This window comes from Oncorhynchus clarkii, chromosome 21, assembly GCF_045791955.1.
Source record: "Oncorhynchus clarkii lewisi isolate Uvic-CL-2024 chromosome 21, UVic_Ocla_1.0, whole genome shotgun sequence".
In the NCBI taxonomy this organism is placed as follows: domain Eukaryota; kingdom Metazoa; phylum Chordata; class Actinopteri; order Salmoniformes; family Salmonidae; genus Oncorhynchus; species Oncorhynchus clarkii.
This window is the reverse complement of record NC_092167.1, coordinates 34,603,887-34,612,802: the sequence shown is the minus strand read 5'-3', so window position 1 is coordinate 34,612,802 and position 8,916 is coordinate 34,603,887. Positions and strand designations below refer to the sequence as shown.

The 8,916-nt window shown below is 40.1% G+C and overlaps 1 pseudogene; it reads left to right on the top strand.

Moving 5' to 3' along the window:
• The first annotated feature begins 296 nt into the window (after positions 1–296).
• LOC139379200 (uncharacterized) lies at positions 297–3,838 on the top strand (annotated as a pseudogene).
• Positions 3,839–8,916: the final 5,078 nt, after the last annotated feature.

Below are 8,916 nucleotides of genomic sequence, written 5' to 3'. Positions count from 1 at the left end.
GCTAACACAATTGTACTTTCAATTTGCAGTAAATGCTTTACCAAGCTATATTCTTTATATCCACTGTTTCACAAGATGACAGCCTGGTGTCCTGGTTTTCACAGGAGTCCCTAAAACATTAAACAACACGAATTACAAATGAATTCTCAGGTCATAACACTAGCAAGCTAGCTGGCTAATGTTGGCTAGTCAGCTAACTTGCTAAATAGCGATTTTCGTAATTTAAATTTAGGACAAAAAAATATGCACAAACATTTGCCTCAACATTAACTTAGATCTGTAACATCGGGATAGTGATGGGTGTGGAGTCAGACGCAAGAGCAGAAGGTAGACGGGAAAAAACGCTTTAATGTCCTCAATCACAGTAACAGGTACAAACATGGGTGAAGCCCAAAACACAGGTTCAACAAAACCCAAAACCACTGTTACCAAAATACCGGACAGCGAAAACCCAAAAGTACACAAACACCACTAACGTAGAATAATCACAAGCCCGCACAAACACCAGCGGGCTAAACTAACTTAAATAACACCCATCCCAAAACCCCAACAAGGAACAGGTGAAAACAATTAGACAAAAACAAACGAAAAGGAAAAAGGGATCGGTGGCAGCTAGTAGACCGGCGACGACCACCGCCGAGCGCCACCCGAACAGGAAGGGGAGCCACCTTTGCTGGTATTCGTGACAAGATCTCTGTTGTGTGTTAGAGATGTGTTAATTTTTTTATAAGGTGACCCTGAATGGCAAAGTACCCAGCAGTAGACAATTGTATTGATCACTTCTAAAGACAAATAAAGAGTTTAGCCAAAATAGCCTTTATCATTATGTTTTTCTTCCCTTAGAATTTCCTGTCCTGACTTTGCACTGATCACAGCCCCCTATTCCGAGAAGCACCTTATAAGGAGAACATGATTGAGGTCTGAAGTAGAGGAGGGGCCAGTGAGGGTACGCATCTCTTCCTGTAGTGTGAGTGACAGGAAGTAGCAGCTCAGTGTAGAGCGAGACCTGCTGAGGTGAACATCACTGGGCTTCTCATAGACTAACACTGTGGGCTGAAATGTCCTTTATGCTCTCTCTTTCATTCTCTTTTGCTCTCTTTCACTCTCTCTCTCTCTCTCTCTCTCTCTCTCTCTCTCTCTCTCTCTCTCTCTCTCTCTGTGTGTGTCTGTCTCTCTCTCTCTCTCTCTCTCTCTGTGTGTGGAAGAGTAAATACCTGGGTGATTTGAGGGCGTGGGGGGTATTTACACACCTCTCTCTCTTCATCTGTTCATCTGGACGGTAAACACCAGACCCCTGCCATTCATTTAGATGTGCAAAGCATGTCAAGAATATATACAACAAGCTAAAATAATTTTCCAAACCCTAAACTGTGCAGGTTTTCTTGAATTATGGGTCCTGAATTATGAGAATACATCTATAATCACACACTCTTTCTGCTTACTTTGGGTCGTTGGAGGACGATTTGGGTCATTGGGAGGACAGTCAATTTATCATTTGAGTCTCGTGTTGAAAACATTTAACAAACCTAAAGCATACAACAAGAGGACAAAGTGCAGATAAAGATTGAGTGTCTCAATAGTTTTGTCAACTCTTCCTTCATAAAAAAAAGATATTGGTAACAAACAAAAGGTTTGAAATTAAGCCAACATATATTATTGAATGCTATTGCAGTTACAACTAATATTAGTATTTATTTGTGGAGGCTTATGATGAAAACCAACAGCCATGAAATGCAGCTTCTATGCAGTGGTGGGTAAATTAACATTATGGGTTACCTTAACCTTTGGGCTGGTCTGGGTTGGGATAGGTAGTATTAGCAGCACCAGAGATCATTCACGGTTTCCTGTCCAAACATCAAAAGAGAAATAATTTTACAAAATGTTTAATTTCTCTCAAAAAATATGTATGAGTATCAAGCAAATATTTGACTGCTTTGATCAGGTAACTGAATTGGGGCGGCAGGTAGCCTAGTGGTTAATCCCCGAGCTGACAAGGTAAAAATCTGTCATTCTGCCTCTGAACAAGGCAGTTAACCCACTGTTCCTAAGCCGTCATTGAAAATAAGAATTTGTTCTTAACTGAACAAATTAAATAAATAAATAAAATATAATTGCTTAATAATGTCTTCTTAGTAATTATAAGGAAGCTCAAATTATGGTAAGCCAGAGGACACATTTAGATCTCTCGTTTCAGTGTTCCCTCCTACTGCATGAAACGTACATGTAAAGTGCCATCCTATATTAGGTGCATATAAAGTGCCCCACTGTCAGACCTACACACTATACAGTGCAGAAGGGACTAATGTTACAATGATGAATAGAGAAGTATTTATGTTTTACATCAACTTGGGTAAGAGTAAGACATTTTAATTGAGTTCCTACATTTACAGTATGTAGTTTGAATATGACAGGTGAAGTGGATGTTCTGTCTGTAACGGGTAGAAATGGTTTATCCATGTATTTGTCTTTGATCCATTTTGTTTGTTTGCTTTGACAGTTTGTGCTTTTACCAAACCAAACGTAATCCAACCAACCCCTGTGATGTTGGCCAAGGTAGTTATGATTCCAACAACTTTATCAAGGACTTTACTGAGACCAAACGTTTGGGTGTGAGGAGAGGAGACTACAGCTGTAACTTGACCATATCCAAGACAGAGCCAGGGGACTCAGCTACATACTATTGTTCCACTAATTCCATCTATGAGCTCACAATTGGAGACAGAACTGTTTTATTTGTCAAAGGTAACTAAACATTTGCTTCTTCATTTTAAAAATGTATGGCACTGTATATTGGTATGTTCGTATGACTGCTACGTCAAATGCTAGTTATGAATACATGGCCTTTTATGTATTTCACCAACACATCTTAGTCTTACTTTAGTCTCTCTCTCTGTTTTCAGACTCAGAGTCCAACAGCATGTCTGTGCTCCAGCAGCCTGTGTCTGAGTCAGTCCAGCCAGGAGGGTCTGTGACTCTGAACTGTACAATACACACTGAGACCTGTGCAGGAGAACACAGTGTCTATTGGTTCAGAGATGGCTCAGGAGAAACCCGTCCAATAATCATTTACACCCATGGAAACTGGAGTGATCGGTGTGAGAAGAGCCCTGATGTTGGGTCTCCTACACAGAGCTATGTCTACAACCTCCCCAAGAGGAACCTCAGCCTCTCTGATGCTGGGACTTACTACTGTGCTGTGGCCTCATGTGGGGAGATACTCTTTGGGAACGGGACCAAGTTGGACATTGACGGTAGGTGATACAGCTTCTATTTTATTTTATATCTACTGTATAGTCTACTGTGTAGAACATACATTTACTTGCTATTCTGGTTTCTTCTATTACTGTTTGAATTTCAACAGACCATAGAGCAGATCCTCTTCTCTTGGTGTCCTGCCTGGGTGTAGTATTGGGTGTCACGTTCACCTTGATCATTATCCTGGTTTGTATCATGTACAAGATGAACAACACAACATGTGTGCAGTGCAGAGGTAAGTTACTATCTCTTGATATTGGTTGATGTCACCATTTGTTGTTGTTTAAGTAGTAGAAGAAGAGGAAGTATCCAAATATTTTTTGTCATTCGTTTTAGGACTCGTCTCTCAGACCAGAGGTCCTTCAGTTACCAGATCAGATGTAGGGGTAGGCAGGAATCATTTTATATTGTCTGAAGTCTATCGTAAAGCCTGTCATTAACCAACTTCCCTATTGTGGGTAAAAAAATTCTACATTTAAAATAATTAATTGTCAATAATGCTATTTTGTGCTTCACAGTACCACGATGGAGACAGTCTCCATTACGTAGCTCTGAATCTGAGCAACAAGAAGAACAGGTCTAGAAGACAGAGGTCACATGGAGACAGTGGTGTATGCTGGGATCAGACAGTAGAACTGGATGAATGAACCAATTATCATTTTATACTAGATAACTCTTTATTAACTAGTTCTAGCTTCATGAACTATCTATGAATTCGTAAGCAGTCAAATGTGATGAAAACAGTGGTCATAACTTTTTTGTTATTCAAAGTTTAAATAATGGAATGCATTGCTTTAAAAAATATATATAATAATTAGGGGGGTGCTTATATTTGTCTTGGTACACAAGTTTGTAATGGAAATGTTATTTTATGCTAACCCCAACTCCCCCTGAGACACCCGCAGGGAGTGGGTTCACAGCCAGGGTCACCATTATACAGCAACCCTGGAGCAATTAGGGTTAAGTTCCTTGCTCAAGGGCACAGTGACAGATTTTTTTTATTTTATTGTATTTGTTGTGCCCATTTTAGCAACAATAAACTAGTTGATTGTGTAAAGAAAAAAAAGTGTTTCCAACTGTTTGAATTTGAATAAATGTAACCCACTGCATACTATGATGATATGACGCGTTGTACAGACAGATGCTCTTAACTGTCTCAGACATTATGGGCTGTTTACAAAGCCTTGTGGTGAAGGTGGAAGTGTTGCAGTAACTTTCCACTGATGGAAACTAACCTCTTATAGACATTTAACACAGGAAGACTGACCTGCACCCACACTACTCTCCACTTTGTCCCTTAGGGCCCTGTATTGTTCACACACCTTAGTGTGAAACAGACCTTTAGTGCAACAAGGACTTCTCAACACAAATGTGTAGGTCAAAGTTTACTTAATTATGTGAAGTCTAGCAGTACTGCATCATGTTATGTTAAATTATTTGCAACAGAACTACTCATAGTGAAAGTTGCACAACAGCCACTACCATGGAATGAGGACAGGCTATAGTTAGGCCTCATTCTGTTTTTTTAAGACATCTGCCTACTTATTGCATGGGGGACACACCCACACATACACAGCAACCTATTTCAAGGTAGGCTTTGTTCTGCTATGAACAAAACACGAGGTAGTAACTAGCTACACTTTGGTGAGGCCTGCTGGACTTCTGCGCAGGACCATCTCTTTCTCTCTCTCTTTAGCTTTCTCCTTCATTCTCTGAGTTTCTCTTTCTCTCTGAGTTTCTCTTTCTCTCTTTCTTTCTTTCTCTCTCTCTCTCTCTCTCTCTCTCTCTCTCTCTCTCTCTCTCTCTCTCTCTCTCTCTCTCTCTCTGTCTTTCTCTCTGTGGTTTCCAGCAGTATGTCTCAGTGGTGTCAGTCAGTTGTTTCACATACTCTATACTTGCTCTTCAAGTTGCCCATTTGAGCAACAGTAGACCACTATTTTCATGATGCAGCTTGTTATCTGTATATATATTCAGATGAACTTTCTATTGGGTCATTTGACCAAGACATCTGAGGTACTTTTCCGAACACACATGACAGTTTTAAGTGTGATGTAAAGCATCATCATCATCTGGGACAAGAAGAAAGAGCCTCCTCATATTTATATCATGGGAGGGCTTGTATCTGTCCATACATTGGAGAATAAAATGTATATGAGATATTGCTGGTTAAGCAAAGACAATTATCATGTGTTCTGTAGATGTGTCTTTGTGTTGGAAACCCTCGAGGATGACAGTGTCATAACATGTGGCCAACAAAGTTCCAACTACTGTATGACTCCCATGGACAACAACGGCAAGAACAACTGATGAAGTGAAGTGATCCATTGATGCTTGTGGTTATGTCTTATACGTTCTGGTGGACAAGCCCTCAGGTGGACGGCTGTAGTACATAGTATTGTAGACAGTATGAGCTGTATTTTTGTATTATAAAGAATAAATTCACAGTCACATTCAGTTAAAAAAAGTGCTATTAACATAGTCATTCAAACTTGCAATGTGATGAAGTTGTGCAACACATGTTCAAGCTGTACAACAACATGAATGTACAGCGTTTGTTGCATTCGTGAGCCAATTAAATCTGAACATCCAGATCAGATGGTACCGGAGATCAACCAATGAAAGAAAACACAAGTTCCCTTTCTCTTCTGTAGAGAGACTGCATTTCACACAGGTCAATATCATCACTTGAAGGAACAAGCCAGATGGACCAACTCTTCATCTTTCTTTTCATCTGGAAAGCTTGTAAGTAACATCTAGGTAAATTTACTAATCTTATAACTGTTAAACATACCTCACAGGTTCTTACTATATTTGGTACATGTGCTTTCAACATGGTACATTTATTATTTAAATTCAGGAGTATCTAAAACACAAATCATTGCTCAGCCTGCTTCTTTCCAGAAGGAGGCAATGTGACTATTGATTGCCACATGACCAGTGAGAACATCAACTACATGGTATGGTACAAACTCACCACTGGCATGGTGCTTCAATACATTGCTAAATCTTCAAAGTACCAGAGTGATGTGCAATTCTACAACGAATTTGATGGTGGGTGATTCTCTGTGTTGGCTGGCAAAAACACATTTTATTATTATGGAATATCTACATAGGTGTACAGAGGCCCATTATCAGCAACCATCACTCCTGTGTTCCAATGGCGCGTTGTGTTAGCTAATCCAAGTTTATCATTTTAAAAGGCTAATTGATCATTAGAAACTGTTTTGCAATCATGTTAGCACAGCTGAAAACTGTAGTTCTGATTAAAGAAGCAATAAAACTGGCCTTCTATAGACTAGTTGAGTATCTGGAGCATCAGCATTTGTCGGTTTCAGGCTCAAAATGGCCAGAAACAAAGTATTTTCCTATGAAACTCTTTCAGTCTATTCTTGTTCTGAGAAATGAAGGCTATTCCATGCGAGAAACTGAAGATCTCGTACAACGCTGTGTACTACTCCCTTCACAGAATAGTGCAAACTGGCCCTAACCAGAATAGAAAGAGGAGTGGGAGGCCCTGGTGCACAACTGAGCAAGAAGACAAGTATATTAGTGTCTAGTTTGAGAAACAGACGCCTCACATGTCCTCAACTTTAAATAGTACATGCAAAACACCAGTCTCAATGTCTTTCAATTCTGGTTAGAGACAGTTTGTGCTGTTCTGTGTGTAATGTTACATTTTTTTCCATAGAACGTCTGCCTGTTACTGTTCCACTGACTGTCAGGTCATCGTAGTGGGTGTACAGTCTGAACAGTCATGTCTTTTGTAGAGTGTTTTCTAGATATAGAAACATTATATAGTAGATCATGCTGTTATCAAAATTTACAGTGCCTTGCAAGAGTATTCATCCCCCTTGGTGTTTCTCCTATTTTGTTGCATTACAACCTGTAATTTAAATCAATTTTTATTTGGATTTCATGTAATGGACACACACAAAAAAATAACTTGTTTAAAAGAATTCAAAACGGAAAAGTGTTGCGTGCATATGTATTCACCCCCTTTGTTATGAAGGCCATAAATACGATTTGGTGCAACCAATTACCTTCAGAAGTCACATAATTAGTTAAATAAAGTCCACCTGTGTGCAATCTAAATGTTACATGATATGTCACATGATCTCAGTATATATACACCTGTTCTGAAAGGCCCCAGATTCTGTAACACCACTAAACAAGGGGCACCACCAAGCAAGTGACACATTGAAGAACAAGGAGCTCTCCAAACAGGTCAAGGACAAAGTTGTGGAGAAGTACAGATCAGGGTTGGGTTACAAAAAATATCCGAAACTTTGAACATCCCACGGTCCACCATTAAATCCATACCACGACAAACCTGCCAAGAGAGGGCCTCCCACCAAAACTCACAGCCAGGCAAGGAGTGCAGAGAGACAACAAAGACACCAAAGATAACCCTGAAGGAGCTGCAAAGCTGCACAGCGGAGATTGGAGCATCTGTCCATAGGACCAGTTTAAGCCGTACACTCCACAGAACTGGGCTTTACTTAAGAGTGGCCAGAAAAAAGCCATTGCTTAAAGAAAAAAATAAGAAACCACGTTTAGTGTTTGCCATAAGGCATGTGGGAGACTCCCCAAACATATGGAAGAAGGTACTCTGGTCAGATGAGACTAGAATGTAGTTTTTTGGCCATCAAGGAAAACGCTATATCGTTGCGCAAACCCAACTCCTCTCATCACCCCAAGAACACTATCCCCACAGTGAAGCATGGTGGTGGCAGCATCATGCTGTGGGGATGTCTTTCATTGGCAGAGACTGGGAAACTGGTCAGAATTGAAGTGATGATGGATGCCGTTAAATTCAGGGAAATTCTTAAGGGAAACCTGTTTCAGTCTTCCAGAGATTTGAGACTGGGACGGAGGTTCACCTTCCAGCAAGACAATGACCTTAAGCATACTGCAAAAGCAACACTTGAGTGGTTTAAGGGAAAACATAGCTACGTATGCTCAAGGACCTCTGAGACTATCACAGTGCAGGTGCATTTATACGGAGACTTGATTACACACAGGTGGATTGTATTTATCATCATTAGTCATTTAGGTCAACATTGGATCATTCAGAGATCCTCACTGAACTTCTGGAGAGAGTTTGCTGCACTGAAAGTAAAGGGGCTGAATAATTTTGCACGCCCAATTTTTCAGTTTTTGATATGTTAAAAAAATTTGAAACATCCAATAAATGTCGTTCCACTTCATGATTGTGTCCCACTTGTTGTTGATTCTTCACAAAAAAAATACAGTTTTATATCTTTATGTTTGAAGCCTGAAATGTGGCAAAAGGTCGCAAAGTTCAAGTGGGCCGAATACTTTCGCAAGGCACTGTATTTCAATGCCTACCTTCAAACTCAGTGCCTCTTTGCTTGACATCATGGGAAAATCAAAATAAATCATCCAAGACCTATAGGGAGTAGTTCGATGTAAATCTCTGGTTGTCCATCAGAGTTCACAATGTCCTTCTTAGTTGTAGGCTTCTTTGTCTCAGAGTGTTCTTAGAATGGATACATCACCACATCACACAGTGGTCAGAGGGATCTGTCCTTCCCTCTCGCCTTTGGTTAAATTGTCCTAGACTACTTTACATACCCAGCTGCAGACTGTGAATGTTTGGTCTAGTCTTTACCTTCTTCACTCGTCGAGAGTTCCAGAGGG